Below are 26,634 nucleotides of genomic sequence, written 5' to 3'. Positions count from 1 at the left end.
TGGGTTTATGTTATCAGTGGTTATCCAAAGGGGTTTTTACCGACCTAATTCACTAGCAATGTAATGGCCATTGATCATGGTTTTTTAACTTATTTAAATCTTGTTTTTAGTTAAAGTATTATGAATTAATTAATTTCTTCAAGGAATTGATGCGTGTGAAGGCTTGTTGCTACTAGCTAGAGATCGTCACGGTTTGATGCGACTCGGTTTTAGGGTGAAACATAAATTGAAGTGAAACCAAATCATTCGGTTTTGGTTCGGTTTAGTTTTAAACTGTTTTGATTTCGGTTTGGGCCTAACTTATAGGCTCATTAAAAAATTTGTCTTACCTTACAAGCCTATTTCAATTTGGGGTTCTCAACTTTTTTTTTTATATATTTTATTTTTATAGTTTGTTCAATTTGTTTTGGCCCCAAACGTGAGAGAACGGTTTACAATAAGTAATACTAAAATTGATAACCACCATACTAAAATTCAAGGAAATCTCTTTTGGGTTTGTTTCAAAGTCTTGGATTCCAAGATTGGCCAACTTGGCTGCGGATCTCATTTGGGTCGACAGACCACCATCTTCCCTAGTAAATGTTTTGTGTAATGACGGTCTTCCCTGTCCCACCTAGATGAGTAGGTAGTGTGAGGAGGGACGCTTTTAGCATTAGATGCAGCGTCATGATTCCCTGTACCTCCTTACACTACTCTTTCCCAGTAGTTTGTGTTGACTGCTTGCCTCAGGGTAGGCCTTCTGTAATATTTTGGCATCTTTGCCCGGTCTATGTTATATTCCGTTCTCCCAAAAAATTAAAAATTAAAAAAAATTAAAAATGTTGCTCGATCAATAGCCACTATGCTAAAATTCAGGTATCCAAATCCATGTATGGGCTTCACCAAATAGTTTGCTAATTAAATTAAATTTTTTTTTTTATGTTATGCAGTTCGGTTCGATTCAATTCTAAATATTAAGAACCGAACCAAACAATTATTTTAGTTTTCGGTTCAATTTCAAACCAAAATCGTTTCAAAATCACAAAAATTATACCGTTTAGTGCGATCCGGTTTGGTTCGTATCTCAATTTCGATTTTGAGTTCCAAGTGTCAACCCCTAATTGCTACTCAATGAATGATCAAGTCAACCAGCTAATTAAGCTAGCTTATGCATGAATGAGCGCAGTTAGTGATGCAAATGATATATCATTTTCCCATGTATAAAGAATAGTGAAAGGAATGAGTGGAATCATGAGTACAAAGAGACAAAGGAGAATGATTATTTGCTTTCTCATCCCATAGAATATTTGATGTTATACACTCTTATCCACCCATTGTAATTTGAGGCGATCTCGGTAGTTCTTATAGTCAAATGTATTTACATTCACGTTTAAGTCAAAGTTCGACTTCTATCTTTTTTTCTTCATCATCATAATTCATCACATAGGTCGGACCTTCATCAAAACTCAGACATAGTTGCGTGGTGAAACCAAGCTATGTAAGATGTTGTGTTTCCGCTTTCACGAATTGGATATTCCTAGTCAAATTTTATTTCCCTGATATTTTTATCATCAATACTTTTCCCGGTCTCAAGAACTTGAGCAGTCTTTACTTTATAGGTACTAGTAAACGATTCAGATTGTATAACTGCTGGGAAGCATAAAGATCGATCAATTTTCAGTTTACAACGCATTAAGATGTCAATGCCCAGTGGTGAATGTGTTACCGGTGGGTCTATCGTAAGTGTTCCGGTGCAAATCATTATGATACCATGAATTCATGTGTACATTGCCTTAGAGACCAACTAATAAGGAAGGGTGCCCAAGAGCTCGTGTACAATCTTGTTAATCGAACTTAAAACTTGCTCAATTGGATTATAAACCGAACAAGTTACATTGAAATTGGCACTATGTTTTCTTACCCAGAATGGAAAGAGTATAAGAAAGGAAACGATTCCAAATTAACCCTAACTTTCCCCTCCTTTTACTAGCACCTAAGGAATAAAACAAAATAAAAATAATAAATAATAAATAATAAATAAATAAACAAGAAGAAGCAAATTCCACCTTAAAATCAGTAATTAAATACGTGCAAAATCAGGAATGGGATTAATTAGGAGGAGCAGTTGATTCGATTATCATTCATTAGTTTCCATATTTTTAAATTCTTTAATTCTCTACTTTTCTTATTTCTAATAAGTAAACACGATATTATAAAAAAAAGATTGATTTAGAAGTTTCAAATTGCATACATATTGTAGATTCCAAAAGCGACCTTTTCATTGCTTTCTTTATCTCACTTGACATAGTTGGGAGCCAAGGTCATCACAAGTAGATCTTGTAGCTTAACTTTTTAATAAAATGTAATCTTAACAAGGGGACTCTCCCTTGTCATGAGTACTAGTTTGAGATCTTTTCCCTCTCCACTTCCAGTCAATATCGACGGCGAATGTGGTACGTCCATTTGAATCCAATGTTTACATTATGGATATGTGACACTAGTGGCCATTACATGAATATAATTAATCCTAAGTTCAAAGAAAGGAGAGCCCTTGGATGATTTTTTTTTTATATAATTTATATGTTTAATTTGCCAAAAATATAAAAGCAAGAGCAACTAGATGAAAAAAAATGTGTGTTCACCTTTTTCTATTTTCTTGGAGGCTTGTCAACTTGCCAAACTCCCAAAGGACCCATTGTGGACCAAACAAATCAAGTGATAGAGAATCCAATGATGATTACGATTTTTTTTTTATTATTATTAATCAAATTTTTATAGTTTTAATGGGATATTCATAATTACATAGATCAATTGAACTTTTTAAAAGCCAAACAATTAAGGAAAAAAAAAACAGCACCATGCATGCTAAATAAATCTAAACACTCGTCCTATGAAAAAAAAATTTCAATATTTATTTTTCTATTCACTTTTAATTTCTTTTATATGTCATATGTTTCTTTTTTATTACTGAACATAACACCCCATACTTTGAAAAGCATATATATTGTTTTGGCTACTGAAAAATTATGAAGTTTTGTTATGTATATATTTGAATGATTATAAACATAGCATGAAGATCCTCTTCGAATTCTCTTTGTGAGGATTTTGAAGATCCTCAAATCGTATCTGTTCATCATTATACATTGTGCGGCCAGTTTTTGTCAGGTATTATTTATATTTAATTTTAAATAAAAATATTTAAAATGATTTATAGTCACACGATGTACGATGAACTAACAAAATTTAAGAATCTCCAAGATCCTTACAAAGAGAATCCGAAGAGGATCCTCATTCATAAACATAAACAAGTAAACAATTAAATGAAATAATTAGCATGATTGGTAGACTCCAAACCCTAAGATATAGTATTTGGAAAAGTTACTTTCAAAGAATATAATGACAATGATATATTTCAAAATGCAATTATAAGAGCATAGAGGAATTGACCAGTTGCATATCTCAGCATCATGCAATTCTAAAGCATACTAGTACATGGGAAAGTCAAACACGATTTGTATAAAATAAAATAAAATTAGTTACGTGCTCAAAAAGTAACTCCCACCCACCAAAGGAAGGTACAAAATGCTTCAAACCACAAGCAAATTTTGGTAAGATTAGGACTTGAAAGATGCATCCAACTTTCCAACTTGTGCACTTGGACTTGAAAGATAAGGTGGATTTAGTGCCATTTGTCATTCATTAAGGCTTAAAGTTTGCAAGGGACTTGTATTGTAGGTGGTTAAGAACGTTTGTCTTTGCAACAAGATTTTATAGAGTATTTATTTTTACATTGAGATCCTACGGTTGTGATGCATTAAGCATAAAATAATGACATTAGTATTGAGGCAAGATCAGAAAAAGTGCTTAAGGGATCCATTGTAACCATATCACACTTCAACCTTAGTCAAAATAACAAACTCTCGTCCATGAGATTTCAACCCAAAGACCTTTGTCAACAAACTAAAAACTAGATGACACTAGACTAAATGGACGTTGGTTGGTTGGAGCTTACAACGGTCAAACAACGGTAGGTGCAACCAAAATCATTATATATGTAAAAGCTATGTAGAGCCAAAAACTGTCATGTCGAGTAATGCTAGGGAGGCTACCTAAATGTCTAGACTAAATTTTGTAAACTAAATGACATGAAAGTTGATAGTAGATTATTAAGTGTTAACGAATGTGCTTATTTTTTATTATTAGAAACACATTATTTAATTTCAAATTTAATTTACTTAACATTACTTGTGTACTTAACAAGTGCTTTTTCATGTTCAAAATGGCAGGTGCTAAAAGGATGTATGAAGCTTCCGACCGTTATCCTTGAAACCTTGTTGTCTGTCACAACTCTGTGGTCAACACTGCTCAGATTCCCGGTGCGGATAACCCGTGTTCATAACAAGAATGCAGGAGAATGTAGTCAAAGACTGGGCTATTGAAATGTTTAATGGAGTAGGATTCTTTTCCTTCTTTTTTTTCTCTTTTACCCTTCCCTTCTATTTGAACAGTTACGATTAAGCCACGTTAACATCTTATATTAATTTTTTTTATAGAAGGAGAAAGACAAAATAGAGAATGTGAGAGGAGAGGATGTTAAGATAAGGGGAGAGAATCCTAGTCCATTAATAATAGGGTAATGCTAGGTAAACTAAATGACATAAAAGTTGATGATTGGATTATTACTTAAGTGTTGATTAACATGCTTATTTCTTATTGGTGATACATCATTTAGTTTCTAAATTTGGTCTACAAATTTAGTCTACCTAGAATTCCCCTTAATAATATGGGTAATGCTAAGTAGACCAAATTTTTAAATTAAATTTGTAAATCAAATGATGTGTGACAAATAAAAAATAAGTACGTTAATCAATACATAAATAATAGTCCTAACATCAATAACCATGTCAATTGGTTTACAAAGGTTAATTTAAAATTTTAATATCTCTAACATTACGCTATATATATTATTGTCGTTAACAAATGTATCAACATATTATTACTGCACCTTCAAAGATATTGATGCACGCTAATTTTTTTTAATAAAAAAAATGAACTTCTTGCATATAAAGGAGTATATACAAGTCTAGCTAGATATAATATGGCTATAGAACATGTGTGCATTCTTAATATGTCAACGGTAATAAGTTATATATATATCATCGTGGTCAACAAAAGGTATCAACATGCTATCAATGCATTTTCGACAATACTAATAAAAAAATTCGTTACTAATGATGAACGAAACTCATAAATTTTCTTAGATAAACATATGTGTGGGCGAAGTACCTGTAACATGTGACCAATCTTGACCGCAAATCCATTGGGGACAGGCTCAATAGCCATCCATTGATCATCTTTCAAAACTTGAAGGCCATGAACTGGTTCTTGGAGAAGAGTTATGAGATTAATATCACTGTGTTTAGGTAATCCCAAGGTTAAGCTTGGGTCTGGACATGGTGGGTATTAATTTGTAGCCATCAATTGTACTTGGCTCAGTTCACCCTCAAAAAATCCAGTTTGGAGTCCTAACCCTTCGCAAATTAGATCCAGAAGACACAGCCCCGGCTTCCTCACGTCCACAGAATAATTTCCACTTCTCTGAAATTTTAGATCAGAAATAAAAAGAAAATACATCTTTTGCAATTTTGTGTTACAACTTACAATGGTGACTTAAAATAAATGTCATGAAGAGTTTATCAAGTGATCATAGTAGTAAATACCGGATGTGTATAATACAAAATACATATGTACGTGCATTATTCAGTGGCTCTTTAAAAGATTCGGTGAAAAGTTCAGTCATTATATAATATTTCAGTATTATTTATTTAATTTTCTTTATTTGCAATCTATTTTTCAATACGCTAATAGTGCATTATAATTGTTAAGTGTACAAACAATATGCATGCACTGTATTATCATGCATCCAATATATATGTATGGTAGTTTAAGAAAACAAGTGTTTTCGGTATAACTGACAATGTTACGGAAGACAGAAAGTGTGTGTGTGTGTGTGTGTGTGTATATATATATATATATTTTAAATGTGTTCGTGTGTATATAATGCGTGAATGAACTAACTAGGGAAGTGATTCACATAACCGATATTTAGCCGGTTTTTTAGTCCAGAAATCGATTTGTTCCTTGACGAGGGTGTCTCAAAGTGTCTCTCCAGGTAATGTATCTGCTTTCTCACATAATCGATGCTGGTTGTGGGACTATGATTTTTTGGAGTATGAGTAAGGGAGATCGGAATATCCACACCTCAGAAGTTCGGTTATGGACTCAACAGCTTCTGATGTGGGGTCGAATAAATGGAGCATCAATGCCATCATCATCATATTCCGAAATCAATGGGCGAAGTCTGACTACTTCGCTAAGATTGACCATACTTGTTCCAGAAGATACAGAAACCTAATCTAGCAAGGAATGGTTTCCTGTAATTTTGGAGTCTTTACAATCTAAAGATTGGCGTGCGCCGCAACTAATCACATTCATAAGAGGATACAATATCTACTTTCTAGATATCTTATGGGATTTTCCAGTTTAAAAAGGGTTCTACTATCAATTTAATAAGGGTTCTACTATCCTAAAAGGTCCTCTACTTGATTTGTATAAATACACCCTTCATCCCTGTGTTACGCTTATTCTCTTGACTACTGCTTGATTTTTAATATTGTTTACTAATTGACCGTAGGAAAGCCTTTGACTCTTTGACTTACTCATGGTTGTTTGTTCTTTTACAAATACAAGGATTCGCAAATTTGGTTCCAACACTGTTTCTTAATCTGCAACTTTTCTTAGCATCTTCAGAATAGAGGCTTGCTTTGTCTTCAGAAAGCTGCTCAAAAAACTCCTTGGACACATTGCAGAAAACTGTCCGGAACTCCATGATTAATCAACTGCATTTGCAAATCAAATATTCGATATGTAAATCAGCCTTTTTAATTCAAATAAAACCCATAAAAACAAAAATAAAGCTCTTTCTCCCATCGACGATGCTCTTTTTTCTAGCTTTAGATTGATAAATCAAAGAACAATCAAGGACTGACAGAAACAAGAAGAGAAGCACGTAAGGAAAAAGTAAGGGTGTGAAAATCACTACCAAAAAAGAAATGAGAAGTATGGCAAACCTGGAAAAAACCAAATTCTCGGGCAATTCCTATGATCTGCTTGATCAGCTGTGGTTTGTCAGTGCCAAGTTTATGAAAGTCAGTAAATGGGATGCTTTCAAATAGTGAAACTTTATAGATTCCTAGGTCTAGTTCCAGGTGGTAAGGCCATCTCCAACCGGAGAGTTCAGAGGGCCAGAGGGCCGAAAATAGTTCGAAAACCGTCTCCAACCGAGGGCTAGGCCAGAGGGCTCGTGGAATCTGAGAGGGCCCCACGGAATCTGAAAGGGCTGGCCAGAAAAATCATTATAACCGAGAGGAATCCTTAACCTAAAATTCAAATGCAATGGCTAGCTGACATCAGCTAACCGTTGCATTTGATTTTTTTTTTTTTAACAGTTTTATTATTATTTTTTATTTACAAAATTTTTCCTATAACTTCTATTTCACAAAATTTGTTTCATTTTTTTTCTTCGTATAACTTCTATTTCACAAAATTTGTTTCGTATTTTTTTTAAATTGTATTTTTTTCCTATAACTTCTGAAGCCATTATACAACATTAAATTAAATTAAGTAACGTGAAACAACACTAAACAATATGAAACAACATTAAATAACATTAACCAACATACAAATTATACAACATAAAAAAAAACATTTAACAACATGAAACTTAAACAATCTTTTTAAAAACATTTAACAACATAAAACTTAAACGCCTACTCCATGCTTCTTTTGGCCCAAAGATGTGCAACAAGATCCTGTTGTAGGTACTTGTTTGTGGCATGAGAACGTATCATTCTATAGCCTCGTGTACTCATTTATAGAGATACTATTAGTTCTTGGATTGAAAGGAAAATTAGGCCCATCATATATTTTTGCACGAGCCCTTCTTGACCTATTTGGATTTTCTTGGTCGTCATCGGACTCTCCATCAATATACCCATCTCACTCATCCTCCACTATCATATTGTGCAATATGATGCAAGACATCATGATGGAGTCTAAATTTTCTCGACTCCACCCTTTTGCCAGTTCACTAATGATCTTCCACCGTATTTGTAGAATACCGAAAGCTCTCGCAACATCTTTCCGGTATGCCTCTTGGGGTGTAAGGTAAACAACTTTTCTGCATCATTCCGAAGGTTTGGAATTGCTTGGACAAGTGTCGCCCACTTTAGGTAGATGTCATATACCAAGTAATACCATGTATTGTATTGACGATTGTTGATGTAGTAGTCAAGTTGAGATGTTTTACCTTCCGTCAAGTTATTGAAGAGGGGTGAATGCCCAAGAACTGTAATTTCATTTTGGGATCCAGAGACTCCAAAGAAAGCATGTCAGATCTATGTGTCATATGAGGCAATCGCCTCTAACACAACAGTTGGCTTTCTCGACCTTTCGCTAAAGCCTCCTTGCCATCCAGTGGGATAGTTCTTCCAATCCCAATGCATGCAGTCTAATGACCCTATCATGCCCGGAAACACACGGTCTTCAACTTTGCGAATGAGCCGATTCAGATCTTCTTGATTTGGCTCGTGGAGGAACTCGTCTTTGTAAACTTGAACAATTGTGCACAAAATTGTTCAAGAGTATCAAGGCATGTAGACTCAGACATATCATGGGTTTCATCTATCGAATCAGCTGGGGAGCCATAGGCCATCATTCGGAGTGCAACAGTAACCTTCTGATAAGGTGAGAAACCAGGGCGGCCTGTTCTGTCCCGCTTCTGTCGAAAGTATGGATTAACCTGCTGGAAATCACAAAGTAAACGCTCGAAAACATGACGCCTCATCAGGAAGCGAAGTCTGAAATCCTCTTCTGTGTACACCAAGTTGGGGTTGAAGTAGTTGTTTATCGGATTGGCATGCAACATCGCTTAGTTTCGTGGTTTGTAAGAGCGACCAGCAATAGAGCCACCCCATTGAGGTTGTTCCTTAGTTGGTTGACACACCATGGCCGAAGCCATGGCTGCTGCTTTGTTTTATTTGTTGCACCTTACTTGAACTTCTTCATCAGACTCCTCATTTTCTCGTCTCATTTGCACCCATTTTGCTTCCAATTTGGAATTGGATGAGGACCCCCAGTTGGAATTCGAAGAGGATCCAAAGTTGGAATTCATTGCAAACTTGAATTGAAAGAGATTGAATTGAAATGGATTGAATTCAAAGTTGTGTTAATTATAGCTCAATATCTACCCTATTTATAGCAAAAGAAAATTTCAAATCCAACGGCTAGCTGACGTCACTTAGTCGTTGGATTTGAATTTAATTTGTAGTTTTTAAATAATAAATTATGTTTGGCCCTCGGCTGGAGACGGTTTTTTGTGATAGGGCTAAAACGAGCCCTATGGCTCTTTGGCCCTCGGTTGGAGACGGAGGCAAATATGACCCTATACTATTCATTAAAATATTAATTTCTTGGAGGGCGAGAGGGCTAAAACGAACCCTCTGGCCAACCCTCGATGATGGCCTAATATGTAACATTCAGGTGCATATTGCAAGTCACTTCTGTTTGAGATGAGCTTCTCCATTTTATTCTTCAAAATAAATGAATTTATTCATCCAAATAAGCGAATTTATTCAAAATTGAAATAACACATAAATCATGTTGTGCTGTGGGAGCATGCATAAGCAAAGTCATTGCAATGAAATTTGGGTGAACAGAAAATGCTATATATAAGGTTACATCATGTTTACTAATATGTTAATTAATCTGTTCTTCCTTCGGCTTTTTATTAAGGGGTTTTTTTTTTAACTTTAATCCTTTAAGAATATTGAAATTTAAAATAAACCTGGTGTTAGATTACACATTGATTATAATTCCTTAATGTGTCCTTAATTCAAAATAATTAATGTGCATTTTATTTAATGTCTTCCATTATTAAATTTATTAATAAACAAATTTTAGTTTATTTTTTTATCCAAAAAGATTTTTTTAATTTATTAATTTTATTTAACATTCTTCAAACTTGAAAGACTCAATTAATGTACCTAAATATTAGTACCGAAATGTGTGTACATAAATATATTATATTGAACTAATGTATTTAAATGTTAGTACCAAAATGTATGTACCAAAATATATGCACCGAAATGTATTATATTAAATTAATGTACCTAAATGTGTGTACTGAAATATATGCACTGAAATGTTAGTATTGAAATGTACTATATTGAATTAATGTACCTAAATGTTTGTATCAAAATGTATGTACGGAAATGTGTGTACGGAAATGTATGTACCAAAATGTATTATAATGAATTTAATGTACCTAAATGAAGAAGACAAAGTACATCAAAATATATTGTATAACAAAAACTAATTTATCTAAATGTTTACAACAAAATATATTACAATAAATGAAATGAAAATTATAATTATAATGAAATAAAATTAATACATTAAAAATTAGGAAGAAAAAGAGAAATAATTAAAAAAATCAAAATATAATTAATAAATGAGGTTATTAATGTATCAAGGGACTAAAATTAAATTTTGATCTTACTCATGATTTTAATCAAAAAATCATCTTTACCAAGGATTAAAATGAAATTTTCTATTTTACTAATTGGGGTTGTAGATGCATAAAAAACAAAAACAACGATGCTCAGATAAGAACAAATCTAATCTTAAGGGGAACCATCTTAAAACATTTTGTTGAAGAATTTTGATTATTTAAGCAAAGTTATTATTATTTTTTATTTGAGTGATGTTTTGATTATACTGCCCTAAATAAAGAGAGATACAAAAAAAAAAAAAACAACATTTTCTTAATCTTGGGATATAAATAGGATTTTTTTGAATATGCACACGTCATGCACACGCACAACAATCGGACAAAAATATGATTTTTCCTACACCTTGAAATGACCAAATTGTCCTCGTATATAAATGGGTTATTTCCTCTTTTTTTTTTTATTTCTCTCTCTACTCTTTCTACCCTCCCTTCCTTCCTCTCTCTAAAATTGATATTTATTGGATGTTCTTAGATTAGTAAAAGATACGGGAAAATCTAGTTGGAAGATTTTATTTATTTGGGGATTGTTTGTGTTTGTTGATTGGCCCTTTTGGGAAATGAACACATTTATGTGCTTGCAGTTGCAGATTGGGGATTTCTTCCTCAAATCATCATCTTCTTCCCCAAACTCGAAGACCCAGTTGGAAGATTTGATTTATTTGGAGATTGTTTGTATTTGCTGATTGGCCCTTTTGGGAAATGAACACATTATGTGCTTGCAGTTGTAGATTGGGGATTTCTTCCTCAAATTCGAAATCCCATTCAAAACCCTTCTGGGTCAAAACCAATATGTAGTACAAAAATTTTTTAGATGTCGAAGAAAATCCATTATGAAAAACTGAAGATCCCATTTTTCTGCTACAATCTCTCTCTCTTCCATCAATAAACGCCTTCTCCCTCTAAGTTTGAAGAAAATCTCGTATTTGTTATATGTATCAATATGTGCAACGACGTCAGTTTAGTTGTAGACATCCATCGTGCAATTAACGACATTTGGGGATATGTGGGGGCCTATCCGGAAATCCCTTAGAGATTTGTAGTTTACAAACCTTTGACCTGAACCTAGATTTTGGAAATTCCATTAAAAATCATCTATTTCCTGTGACATGAACATGACATGCACATGATATGCTCATACATCTAAGCCAACCCAAAAACCCAGAGCTTAGAGATTTCTTTTCGAAATTAGAAAAATGACGTCATCACTTGTGCGTCACCACCATATACACTATATGCACACCACATGCACATCGTATGTACAATACATGCACATGATACGCACAGAACTGAAGATCGAGCAACGAGCTACTTTTGCATTAATGAGAAACTTTAACGGCAATTTATTGGTATAGTGGATACAATTAAAACATAATTGTTACGTGTATAAGGTTACCATGGCAGCTTGAAAAGTCTTGTTACGTATGTAAACCATCCCTTAACCATGCACATGGAAAACATGATACTCGTTGTCATTATTTCATGGACACACATGACATTTAACGTCCTCTAAGTTTTTTCTTAATTTTGTTTTTCGCCAAGGCCAACTAGGTTATGGTCATACTCGCCAAATTCTGGGGCCCAACATACGTACTTATAACTAGTGAACATTCCCCGCTTCTCATATTAAGTTATAGTCATGTACTCCATATACTCACCACATGCACATTATGGAAAAAATTTCACAAATTTCTGCAATTAAACACTTGAATCAGTAATTGTTCCATCCCTGTTTTGTAGCACGTCAAAAAGTAAAGTTTATTCCACAACCCATAGGCCCCAACATGAAACACAAACCTTAATTTAACTTCTAAGTATTAACTCATCTTGCAAACAACCCATTTATTCCATAAATCATTGATGTAGAAACTTGGAACTAAACACCCTACCTTACTATGATTGTTGAAGCTTCAGTCATCGGAAAAAATGAAACTTTCTAACCAAAACAGAAAATATAGTACAAAACCCAGCTCACTCCTCTCACCTCTCTCTCGAATCCCTTTGTTCGAAATCAGAGGTATGAGGTCAGCCAAAAATCCAACTCACTCTTCTCACCTTTCTGTGGACTTCCCTCTTTTTGAAATCTAAGTTCAACCCAGAAACCCAAAGCTCACAAAGCTCTCTCCACATCCATCTCTTCCAAATGAGAAAAGTGATGCAATGGGCTAATGATTTTTAGTATTTATATATGGGTATTTTAGTAATTTCAATTCCGTGCATAGTGTGTATGGTGCATAGTCGGTTTATCCTATTTCTATCTCAAGACTAAGAAATATCATATTTCTGGTTATTTCTCAATAATAAATTACGGGAGTAACAATAAGAAAATCGATGTTTAGAAGTTACTCGATACTTAAAAGTAACATATTTTAGCCAACTTAAATACGTTCAAATCTACTATAATACTAAATCATTGTTGAAACATAGATTTGGAATCATCGCTATCTGCATGTTATATTGTTAGGTAATTAATTAAAAAAAATCACATTGTTGAGCGCTGTACGGGCGGCAAGTACAGTTCATCTTCGATAATGGATTTGGAATCACATTGGTTAAGATTAACATCTATTACGCATTCGATTGCTTCTAATGTAACAAAAAATAGATCGCATTATCGAAGATATGAACTTTGCAATAACTTTAGCAGCTTTTAAAAACATCTTCTAGATTGTTTTTCAAAGCGAATAATATTTGCATTCTGTCTTGGGGATGAGCTCATTGCCCTACTTATAGATAACGTTTATTCATTATAGAAATTTGATAATCGGAACCATTCAAATGCTTAAACTTCATTTAAAGATCATCTTTACAAAAAATTATTCAAAACAGAAATTGTTTAGTTATCCAAATGTGCCAAATAAAGGGTATACAGTTCATCATTTATATGTTACTTGGTACTTATGTCATTGATTTATTTGATACATCTATGGACCAAAATATATAGGTTTAATGCAAATCAAATTCAATAACCTGTCTAGTAAGCACAAGAATCTCTCAACCAAGAATTTAAGTAAATCCGGCCAATCGAAGCATGCTTTGCCTCCGCTCTCCAATTTTCTCTTCCAAACTTTGCCATGCACGACAAAGATGGAATCAACACCAACCTTGAGGCCACCTCTTTTTCGGATCCATTCGAGGAAACCACGACTTCTTCGAATTCCAACCCAGTGTAGCAGTATCCATGGTCCTCGTAGTAGTTCTCTTATTCCTCTTTGGTGTGAACAAAAGCTTCATTATATATTGTTTTCTGCTTCTGCTCAGCGTGGGAGGACACTCTTGTTTATGCGGAGGAGTCTTAGGCAGGTTGTCAAACTCATCATCCTTAGCCGGGAAGATCTCATCGCGCGTTCGAATCGTGTTGAGCCTGAGATACTTCTGTTCAAGTGACTCTTTAGGTATGTTTCTTGCCAACAAAGGAGAAGCACCACCCCAAGTGTTTGTCCCCGAACCCATTGACGATGGGTGTTGGGGTGTCCTAAATTCCAGCATCTCTCTTTGCCTCATTGTTTTACCTCCCTATTTTTCACAGCCTCTCACAATCTGTGATGCTCTTTGTTTGGTATGTTGAGCGTCTTTTTATTGTAAAAATGGGGGAAGAAACCAAATTCCTAAAAGCTCCATTGGTTTCGTCAAAGTTAATTTGAAACAATTAAACATCCAATTATATTACCGATTAATTAGAAAATGAATTGTTATTAGCACTCCAAAAATCTCATTTTACACTCCTCACAAGTGTATTTTTCTTTCTAATTATAGAAAATTTAGAGTGTCAAATGAGATTTTTGAAGTGCTAATAACAATTCCCATTAGAAATTACTTTACTAAACACTCCACGTATGCAACACCGGCCCGCCTCTCACACAATCAGTCTATCCTACATGATATGATGTACTGATGTGCATACAAGAGTTATAAAACTTATATAAGATATATCCATATAGATAGTAAATAAACGCACGACGGAGCTACAAAATCATCATATACAAAAAACGTTACCAGCAAGAAAAATGTACCAATTTTTGGTATGGAGCAGGAAAATGGTACTTCAATCACAATACGTGTGGGTATATTTTATGATTTTAACTTAGGATTATTAGAATGGCTGACAAATGATGGAGACAAAAGGAACGATTACCTCAAGAACTTGGATGATGTAACGTCAATTTCTATTTGTGCAGCCACTTAGTACTACAGTGTAGTGGTATTTTTCTTCATTTGTGAATGAGAAGTCTTAGCTTCAATTTTCACCAAAGGCAAATTTAAATCACATTATTGCTAACCCATTGTAAAATAAGGCTTACCCATCCCCTCCCTAGATAATATCGTTTATTTTTTTTTAAAAAATAAAAAATAGATTTCTATCTATGCAGATGCCAACAACAAAAGGAAGCTACAAAGCTATTCCTTTCTTTCCTGTTTTACTTCTTCGGATTTTTTTTCCGCAACATAAATAGAATTAGGAAAATATGCACAAATAGAATTGGTCACAAACTTTTAACCAAAAATCAAACAGCAGGAATACTAGACAGACAATTAGCTATATGTAAACCAGGATTAAGCGCCCCTCTAGTTCTATTTTCGATCAAAAATCTATAACCGGTAGTATTTGTGCATGTTGGCCAAAGAATAATTCTGCAGAATCCTTTGGAAGAAGTTTACAACAGCAAGATGGAATAAGTCCAGTTTGTGTAAACGATTGGAGGGAAATGACTAATGAGAGAAGAGCTGGAAGAGAACAATTCTTATTCTCCACACAAAGACACGTGTTATATTGTGTCACTAAATCACTATTAAAACACAATGTACGGAAACAAATTCATTATTAATTCCTTGCTAATTTCTAAATTGCTTCCAATACATATATCAAATACACAAATATCCACATAATGTTTCTGATTTGTACAATAGGGTAAATACATGATATTTACCCTTTTCCATTTAATGTAACAAGTTAATTGAAGGACAACACAAAGCTAGCAAGACTTGCCGTTTTGCGAGGGTTGGAGGAGGAATATCTATCATACGCAGCATTACCTTTTCTTTGCAAAAAGGCTGTTTTTACATCTCCAACCCATGACTTTTTTGTTACAAAGGAGCATCATTTCTGTTGCGTCAAAACTCACTCTCAATCTAACAAGTTAATTAATTATTATAAAAACAATTAATAACTTCATTAAAAAACCATAAACATTCAGTCTTACAGAACAAAGTTCAATCGAACCTAATTTAGGCCAAAGAAAGAAACAAAATTTTATTGGAAATTAGTAAACAAGCTAGGGGCAATGCTTGAAATGCCCTGACAGGACTCAACATGACATTGCCGCCGTCGGTTTTGTTTTGAACTACGCTCTGCTAAAGAGATGGTTGAAGAAATGTTGGGCTCTGGTTTCAGGAATATAATAAGAGTAGCTAAACTAGCACATTAAAAAGAATAAAACCGTACTTGTGCTTGTCATTTTCATGGCAAAAAATCATGGTCTGAGCAAGAATTTACAAAGAATGGGATACTCTCAACATGCGAGCATAAGCAGAACAGAACCACATTCACAAATACGAATGAATTTAGTGCGTAATTGCTTTGATTATAAACTGGAAACGAGTAGCAGAAATATATATTGTAGTTAATGAGCTGTGGCACCTGTTACAGGATGGGCTTCGCAAGATTCAAGCCGCACATTCTCATGGTTTTGGCACAGATCGGTTATACATTTCTCTACTTAATTACAGCTGCATCCTTCGATCACGGGATGAACCCTCATGTCTTCGTAACTTATCGACATATAGTAGGTGGCTTAGTGATGTTTCCATTTGCCTATTTTCTTGAAAGGTAAAATTTTCTAACCTGCTATCACGAACTAAACGATTAGAGTGCATTTAAACATTGAATAGATTCGATTAATAAGTCTCAGCATTGTGAGGGTTTACCATTTGAATTATCGTTTCTGTTTCCCTGCAGAAAAGTAAGGCCAAAGTTGACACTAGCAGTGTTTCTGGAGATATTTTTACTTTCTCTGCTAGGGTAAGGATAATACTTTTCTTTCAATTAACATGAATTGAGTGAAGCAGGAAAATACTAACCTTTTTCATTTGATGACAACAGGGTTAGCTTAACCCTTAATATGTATTTTGCGAGCTTGAAGTACACGTCTCCAACCTTTGTCACATCGGTCGCCAACACCATTCCGTCCCTAACTTTTATAATTGCAGTCATACTCAGGTGGGGCGTTAAAAGTTCAAGAACACCTGAACGCAAATATACATCTTTCTCTTGTTTTTAACAACACTTTTCAATGCACATCACGTGTAGGATGGAGGCTGTAGATGTTAGGAATCCCCGTGGAATAGCTAAAATCTTCGGAACCTTAATATCTTTGGCTGGAGCCATGACCATGACCTTGTACAAAGGACCTGCCGTGCAAAGCTCACCAGGAGCTCCAATACACATCACAAGTAACTCTGTTCACGAAAACTGGACGAAGGGATCAATCCTTCTCATTGGAAGTTGTATATCATGGTCCACATGGTTCATAATGCAGGTACTCATTGGATATACCAGTTCACTTATCAATCTACTTGAAACCTGCCTTTTTATGGGTATGCAAAGAGTCCGCCTAATTCATAGCAACACAACAAACTATCCATGCATTATCGGCTGCACAAAAACATTATGATAAAAAAGAAATTAAATCAATGTAAAACTACTAGATGGTATTGTACTGCAAGAAATTTCATTTACGGTAAATATTCTGCTATCCGTAGGCAATCACACTGAAGAAATATCCTGCACAACTGTCACTAACCACATGGATAAATTGTATTGGGGCAGCACAATCGGCTGTTTTCACAGTAACAATACAACACAAAAGGGCAGCATGGAGTATTACATACAACAATGACTTCTGGTCCATCATCTATGCTGTAAGTAAATATATGATACGATTAGAATTCTAATTTATTAAGTAGCTATTAACAGTATACTTTGCATGATAAAAAAAACGACAGGGAGTTATATGCTCAGGTATAACGGTCTTCATTCAACTGTGGTGCACAAAACAAAAAGGACCAGTTTTCGTGACCATGTTCAGTCCCCTTGCAACGGTATTGGTGGCAGTTATGGCATACTTCATCCTTGGTGAAAGACTGCACGCTGGCAGGTAGAAGCACCGTAATGTCAGACTTGCAAGCAACATGTACACACACACACACACACACTCAATCTACTTAAATAGGTGTCTAATTTGATATTTCTCTCACTCAGAATACTGGGAGCAGTCATTATCACCATCGGTCTCTACATGGTTTTATGGGGCAAAGATAGAGATCAAAATGTTATCAGGTCGCAAGAGCAAACTATATTAACTAGTAATGAGCAGATGAAACCCAAGATACAAATGGACACAAGTACAGGGTCCTCCAAATAGATCTTGAGAAAGAGGATGCAACTGTTGGTTAAGAGTATGCATCCTATCATTCGGAACAATGTAATAGGAAATAAAGCAAGTAGCAAGTTAGCTAAATGAATGTCTTTTTTGTATTGGTTTGTATGTGATGGCTTAAGTACTGAGTGCTAGCAGATTAAGGTCGATACAATCAAACATATATCATATTAAGCTTTAACTTCATGAGAAACGTCATCAGACCTACCAACGAATGTAGTTAAGGAGAAGATGCTTAGAAATGACCTTCAAGAACTAGCACATCCCAATCATCCTGCATAAGAAAATTTTTGCTATTCATTTAAAAAGGAAAATTGATATTTCAATAATTTTGTTGCCAAATATCATTCTTGACAAAAGCCTTCATACTAGATTAGGCCACCCAGATTTACTTTACATGACTACTTATTAACTATAAAACATCTACAAAATGCCTAATGAAATGGGAAAGCTGCACATTATCCCAAAATTTGCTTCGACAATAACCTTCAAAATACCCAGGCATGTAGCTCACTTTGCTTCTTCAAGCCGTGCACGTATGGACTCCGGGTTTGACAGTTTATTAATCCTGCAAGAAGATTGACACGTAATGATATCAAACAATTTGATCAAGGTTCTACATTCATAATTCAATATAACATACATTAAAAGTTGAAAACATACAATTTGTATATCTAACTATAAAGACAACTCACTTGACGACACTTCCAGATGTTAATTGACTTTTCAGAAGTCCATTCTGGAATCAGTTCTAATAGCAACTTAAGCTGCTGTTCGACTGCACCTGTGAAAAGAATCACAAAAAGGAACTTAGGCTTAACCAAAGTTTCAATACATTCGGAAAGAATCTTCGGATATAGACTACCTTTGTCAATGACATCCACTATCCTAAAAATCCTCGCCTATACACTTGGCTACTGGCACAGCCCTAATTAATCTCTAGTCATTTAAAAATTAAGAAAAGGCACCTAGACCTGACTAGGTGTCTGCCTAGACCCGCATAGGCACCCGTTTAGCTCACAACTCTCACTTAGACAGAAAATAAGTAACTTTTATTTTGCATTTTATTTTTTCAATACATTGTAAAAAACTTATTGAATATTTGGATGAACATTTATTATATCTTTGTTCCTCATGTTTTTAATATGTTTTAATACTTTATAATTTATATGTTATTCTATTTTGTAATTTGTGTATCCCAATTCAATTATGTTTTTGGGGATACACAATTGAAGTTAAAAGTGATTCCAATGAAGAAAAAGGATATTCCGATGGAGAAAGGTTTAATCTGGTTGCAAGTGCTGGTGATTGTTACATCAATCACCAAATAAAACAAAAATGGAAATTCCATTTGGTTCGATAAATAACCATGCAATGTTGCTTCTTTAATCATTAATCAATATTTGTTGTGGCGTGGAAGAAGAAGAAAAAGAATTGTGGCTGGTTCTTGATGGAGAATGGGTCAATTAACATGTGAAGAGTGTGAAATATAGGTAGAAATTATGGGTGTATATTGAAAGTGTGAGGTGTGAGGGTGTTATGAGAAAGAATGTGGCATGTGTTATGATAAATTTTAATTAAAAAACAAATTTAAGGTGTATTCAACAATATGTGAGGTGTTAATTAAACAAGCCATCAATTTATTCATAAATTTCTCTCATTTACTTACAACTCCTGCAATTTAGAAGCAGCATGCATATCTTAAGAACATTATTAGTGCGAGAATCAAAGATTTTTAATTAGAGATTTCCTTCTGCACTTGCGAGAGCTTAGAAAAGTCTTTGAAAATGGACTTCATCTCTCATTCTTTGGCACAATGACAAAAGTTATTATTGCATTTTACAGTTGAAGCCAATTTAGCTGAGCAACAATGTGTGTGGACAAACATGTGACCAGTTTGTCGATTCATCAACCAAAACCATAAGTATTTATATAGTCCGCATTTTGGTTGGATTAGTCAACATATATTCCCTTGAATCCACTTATGAAAAATGGTGATTTCGTATCTTTGCGAGGGATGATTTAGAAGATCAATTTACCTAATGAGTAGGCTTAGCAAAGTGTTCTTGTAGGCACAAGATCTTTACTTGGGGGTAAGAAGATGCGTCATAACATCATTGTTCGACCTAAGTGTCCCAAATGGTCGTGCCAAAGCAAGTAAACTGCTCAATTACTAGGCTTCATGCCGGCAACATGTGGTGTGTTTCCATTTGGGAGACAACCCATTGGCCCTAAATCAAAGCTTCAGGCTCATTATTGGAGGTGGTGCAAAGATATTTCACTCTATTTTCTTCAGTGGTTTCATTTAGGATCATTGTTCTCTCGAATGTCCTTAAAAACTCAACGACAAGGAGAATTTAAGGTCTCTTAAATGGTAATTCATTACCATCATACAACAAGGAGCGTGCCAATGCTCTTAATCAGGTTGGACAGACCTGAAATCGTTGTTAGAGATGTGATTTAGGTGTAAAGTTAGTGTGCATAGTATCGCATTCATCCAAACAACTAACTTTCCCACATTCTTACCTAATCACGTGTTTAATTGAATCAATCACATGTATTAAGAAACATGATTCAATTAACTCATATTTGAGGACAACATCAATAAGATTATCCATAAGTAAAACATACACCAAACTTGAATCCAAGAACATAGAAAAATGTTCACAAAGTAAATGTTTTACTAAAGGGATTCGGCCAACAAGGCCATCCATGTCAAAATTCTACTCTTCCAACGATGTACACTAGAGCAAAATTAATCTCACATATTGACTACGAGAATGGTACTCCTCAACAACATTGGTAGGGGCACGAACATGTGTACAGCCAATCATCTATTCCATTGAGACAGAAGTAGATTTTGCAGGGTTAAGTTTTAAGAATACTATCCCTTATTCTTGAAGTTTTTAGGTCTTAGGTGCCAAGGACTTCGAGCATGATGCCACAACTTGGCAGGCCCTGATTCTACCATATGTTGTAAAAACAAACTTGAAATTGGATTGTGAGAGAGATAGACCCCGAATTGGATTTGGTAGGTTCTAGCCGAATTGGGTATAAAGCCATACATTTCTCTCACGTTTGTGGTAGTAATCAAATTCGAAAATTTGGTAAACTTCCACTTTCTACACTACTACTTCAGGAGTGAGTTAGAAACATGGAAGGACGAGAAAAGTATTCTTTAGTCAAAATTCGATCGGATTTATAAACTTCAGAATTGTACTCATTCATGGACGTAATCATGGTGTGCTTTAGGCAATGTTTTTCATGATTAGATAGTCCATAGAAGCGAGCCAAAAAGCCATGGAATCCTCGTTTGGGAGGTACTTCCGTTTGTAATGCTTCGGGCATAAGTCTTCGAATGAAGATCATAGCAAAGGTTATTCAGCTCTTCCTTGCCATTGTTGGCTTCAATGGTTTCTCAGCTTCTTAATAGTCAAGTGGAGATTCACGTCTTGTACCCCACGTAAAGTGGTTTCTCTTAGAAACGTCCAAATCAGGAAAATCGAATTTGTGACTGTTCAACAATCCGCTGAATTGGAGGGAACAAGATTGTGATTGGTGTTATGGGAATGAATCATCCATAAGTATCAAAGTTAGAACATTCGAGTTCTAAGACATGGTTTTCATGAAAAACGTCGGGTTTTCATGGGTGTGTGGTTTTATGAAAACTTCAGGTTTCAAAGGCACTAAATTTGAAAGTATAAGTTCAATTTAGTTTATGAGCGTTTAGTTCATAAAGGATAGATTCCTGCAAGAACAAAGAATGCAATATGTTGATTTAAGTGTAGTGGATTTAAGTTGCTTCAGGAACTCAAGTGTGAACGCTTCGGGACTACGAAAGTATGTCAACGGTTCAAAGAAAAGAAATAAAATATTGAATCGTTAATGTCCAAAAGTGATTTCCAGGTCAATAATTTTGGATTCATTATCAGATTAATGGACTGCAGGTCACCTTTAATTAATTCAATAAATCAGGTCATACATGGTCGATTGTAACAGCAAAATAATATTAAAATAATATTATCAGGTCTAAAATAGCATTGTCCAAAAGATAGGGTTGGGTGCCGTGAGCAAAATAGGTGTTCGGGAGTGGGTTGCAAGCCACGGGTCTAATGGATAAGCCCAGCCATGAAGGCTGGCATGTTGGGCCAGAGGGGTTAGGCACGCGAACAGGCCTAGCAAAATTGCTAGCCAGGTTGTGGTGCGGGGAACCCAGCCAAAGACTAGTTATAGTATAGGGTCGAGGAAAGGAGCCCAGCGACATGGGTTGGCTGAAAAACTGCAGGCCGAGGCTAATATAAGCCCAGCAAGCATGGTAGCTTGCTGGCAGTGGGCCGAGACAAGGGATCAGGGCTGCAAGCCCATGCCTTGGAACAAACCCAGCATGCTTCTGGCATGTGGGTTTGGGCTCGGGTGGACTGGGGCTTTTAGGCCCGTGTGACATGTAAGCCAAGCCGAGGCTTGGTTATGTCTGACGTGGAGCAGCAGGCCCAAAAGGGCTGCGCAGGTGGTCCAGTTTGTCGACGCCATCCCACGGTGATGTCAAAGATTACCCAATTTTTTTTTCGAACCTAGGGTTTAGGAAACCCAAAATTTGCTTCTAATTTATTTTATATACATTGACTCACAAATTCCACATAGCAAATAAAATTGCATAATGTAACATCTCGACCCGAGCCTCCATCACATCCCGGGCTCGACTCCACTATAGCACGATATTGTCTACTTTAGGACCCGACCACGCCCTCAGGGTTAGCACGATATTGTCTGCTTTAGGACCCGACCACGCCCTCAGGGTTTTGTTTTTAGGAACTCACACGAGAACTTCCTAGTGGCTCTCGCGCAAACTCGCTTAACTTCAGAGTTTTGATGGAACTCGAAGCCAGTGAGCTCCCAAAAGGCCTCATGCTATATGGAGATGGGCATGTACATATAAGGTACATCACCTCCTCTCCGTTAGTCGATGTGGGATGTTACAATAATGCATGAAACAAATATATGAACATATACAATATATATATATATATATATATATATATATATATATATATATATATCGAAAGGAAAATATAAACATAGGGGCTTTCATACATCATGGGGAATGTTTTCAAGCTTCAAGGTTGTTTCAAATATCTTACTTTATTTTAAGTGTACCTGACTGGTAGAAAACGACAAAAGCTGTTGAATTTGTAGAAGATCATTCTCAAAAAGCCGGAATTGCATCTTCAATGCGTTGTATCACGTTCAACACAGAAAAATTAAATTGAATCAATAACATGTAGATCAATTCAAAATAATAAATTAATCATAAAAAGAATGATTAAAACGTAATACTCTCTTAATTGAAGATCAAATTCTCTTTAGTGCAGCTTCAAGAGCTTGTTGATAACGTGTTATAGGCATAATTTACTGAACGATTATGAAGGCCATAGAGAGAGAGAAAGGTGTGGCAATAGTAGAGAGAAGAGAGAGATGTGTAATTGTGGGTGTGTTCTATTCCACCCCATTGTGTCTTTATTTATAGTAGTAGATAAAGTTAATTCCTTACCCTTTTAGGATTACAACTCTTAATAGGTAATCAACTCCTAATAGGAATATGATAGATATTCCAAGATATACTAAGATTTACACAATCACATTCCTAATATAATAGGACTGCAACAATAATTTTTTTTTTAATTAAAAAAAAGCAGCAACAATAACCACCTCATATTTTGGGAGGAGGATCATCTTTGGATTTCTTTCTGGGGATTCTAGAGATCCTTACATCATGGTCGTTGATCGTACATCGTGCAGTTAGTTTTCGTTAGGTACTATTTGTGTTTAATTTTAAATAATAAATTCAAAATGATTTATGACCACACAATGTACGATAAACGGTTAGGATGTGAGGATCTCTAGCATCCTCACAACTTGGATCCGGATGGGATCCATCTCCCATATTTTCAACCTCGCACACAAACTCCAAAGGATACCTAATATTCACCAACTTATCTTTTTTTTTTTTTTTTTTTTTTGGGTCAAACAATAGATTTGTTGGTTCGAATCCCGCAGTACTGTAAGGGCAACACTCATCTCCATCACTGCAGTAGATGACTACTTGCAATATTCACCAACTTATCACTCACTTATTTGTTTTTTTGTCGAGCGTTACATTAAATTTGTGGTTAGAAGTCAAAATAAACAAATAAAGACTAATAAAAGGGAATAGAAAAATCCGAACATTTGATAATAAAGAAGGCAACAACCTCTTCAGGAATCGAACCCACAGAACACCTAATGCACCAACTCGTCACTCAGTCAAACTTTTGTCATAAGATTATATTTGCATGTATTTTCGATTTCTCTCTTTATATTGAGAATAAAGATAATGTTTTCTATCGTCTCTCGGAGCATACAAGTTTTGGACATATAGAGTGAACCAGCCTTGAACATAAAGTCAATAATCATAAAGAAAAATTAGTATAGACTTACCTCTCGTGTAATAAAAAAAACCAACAAAAAAATCCAACAAAAATAAACATAAGTTAATGGAAAAAATTACCCAGAATGTGGAGGAAATATATCGCACACCACAGATATGTTTACGTGCGCCGATGTTGTGTTTGAATACTCGCACACACCTCTCTCGATCCTGAGCTTGAAGGTGGTGTAGTTGCACGGGATAAGAGGCGGGGACTGCCGGCCACAAAGGTAGCTCAACTCCCGGGTTGTAATAAACGAAGGAGATAGTGAGCACCATTGAGGCAATGAATGTCCATAGCAATGATGAAGCCACCAGCAGGAGAAAAAAAGCTTTATTAAAGCCACTAGACAAAATAAATTAAAAATCTTTGTGCTGAAAATAATTTAGGGTTCATTTGGTATTCTTTTCAGATTTAGTTTTTATAACTCAAAACAATTTTTGAATTCAAATCCTAAACTCTTGTTTGGTAAGCACATTTTCAAATCCTAAACTCACTGTTGTCTTTTTATAAGCTTCTTCTCCTCTTCTTCGCAACTCGTCCAGTTCAACCTCCCGACGACCTCTCCATACCAACATGACTCATCTCTCCATTATACAACTCCAAAATCGTGTGGTACACTAACGTGGCATGAAGATATATTGTCCCTAGCAACATGAACACACAATCCGCGACGAAATCACCCTACTAGGATTAGGTGGAGCTACACAAATGATCCCATAACACCAAGTGATTGATCATCCCCAATCTCTAGACTCATAGAAAGAGGAACATTGATGTCCTCGATGCTAGAAAGAATGCTATGCTTATGCACATCACCATCGTCGTCGTCATCAACAACAACATTGTCAAAAGTAGTGAGAATAAGGATTGAATTATGTTACCATTTGGATTTGGGTCCTCCGTGGGACTAACATTCGCTTCAAAAAGACACGGGTTGATTGATTGCTGTGCAAGGAAATGGACAGATGCTTGTCTACGAACATGGGGTGGTCGTTGATGAGAGCATGCCGCCATTTACAGTAACACTTAAATCGCATCAATGATTTCGGAGGCAGAGTTGACAGATTTTTCTCCAACAAACCTTGTCCAAAATTGGAAGAGGCGTTTGTAATTTGTGCAATGTCAAGTATCAATTTACCCTTCTTCGATTGTACACACACAAAACAACAGCAAGATCACAAGATTCCACAATATCACATTAGGAATTGATTCGCGACGCAAACGTGAAAATCAGTAACAAAACGTCATATACCCATGGTAATAATTTTTCTCAATTCCTTTTTCTCAATTCCTTTTCAGTTAGTGCGTTTTTTTGTTTCAAGGTTATCTGCGTCCACTGTTTTTCTCTTCGTGAGCCTTGTGACTCTTAACAAAGACAGATTTTTCTGTGTGCTTGGAACAGAACATGTCATTATACAATTAGAAGGACAACTGAAAAAAAAAAAAAAACAAAACAAAACAAAAATCCTTTCCTTCAATTATATAATGACATGTAGTGTTTCATTCATATTTCTAGCACACTGAAAAGTCTCGCCTAAACAAGGCCTAATTTTATAATAGTAGAGATTGTATACACCCCCCCCAGTATGAGATTAGATGAAAAATTGATATAACGATATATTACACTAAGAGGATATGAGAATAAATTTGTATCAAACTTGTTATGAAATGAAATTCGAACCTTAAAAAATTGATAAGAGTCGAAACTTAAAATTAACATAAACCAATTTCTTTATTTAATTCATAAACAAAAAAAAGAAAAAAGTTCATGTGCCTCATAAGTTCAAACTTTTAAAATTCATGTACAACATTCCACAACTACCGCTATCTTAACTACAAGCATTTTACTAAGACAATCAATGTCGCTATATCTAATCTGGTGCTTGTTGGACCAGTTTCTTCCACCCTAAGTAGAGTTGTTTAAATATGTGTATTAGGCTAGTTGATTGAGATAGCGTGTCAGCCTCCTTTACACTCTAGTTCGAATCGCCCTCGAAAATACCGCCACCCTAAAAAATAGATTCGTGGGCTCCCCTGTAAGCCCTTAACCCCAAAATATCACTGTTACCCAGGCCATCTTTAGGCCCAAAGCAAACCCTCCCCAATCAAACTCGCAATTTTTAAA

At 35.3% G+C, this 26,634-nt stretch overlaps 1 pseudogene across 1 annotated transcript; it reads left to right on the top strand.

The window, feature by feature from the left end:
* Window positions 1-16,166: 16,166 nt before the first annotated feature.
* Window positions 16,167-18,235, top strand: LOC137728392 (WAT1-related protein At4g08300-like; annotated as a pseudogene). The gene is made up of 7 exons (XR_015952027.1): window positions 16,167-16,433; window positions 16,563-16,625; window positions 16,707-16,823; window positions 16,914-17,142; window positions 17,366-17,524; window positions 17,609-17,760; window positions 17,865-18,235. The product of XR_015952027.1 is annotated as a WAT1-related protein At4g08300-like (transcript).
* Window positions 18,236-26,634: the final 8,399 nt, after the last annotated feature.

The sequence above is a fragment of the Pyrus communis genome, chromosome 10 (assembly GCF_041283825.1).
Source record: "Pyrus communis isolate YQ-2024b chromosome 10, ASM4128382v1, whole genome shotgun sequence".
Classification (NCBI taxonomy): domain Eukaryota; kingdom Viridiplantae; phylum Streptophyta; class Magnoliopsida; order Rosales; family Rosaceae; genus Pyrus; species Pyrus communis.
The sequence above is the reverse complement of the archived record's forward strand: the minus strand, read 5'-3'. Positions and strand labels throughout refer to the sequence as shown.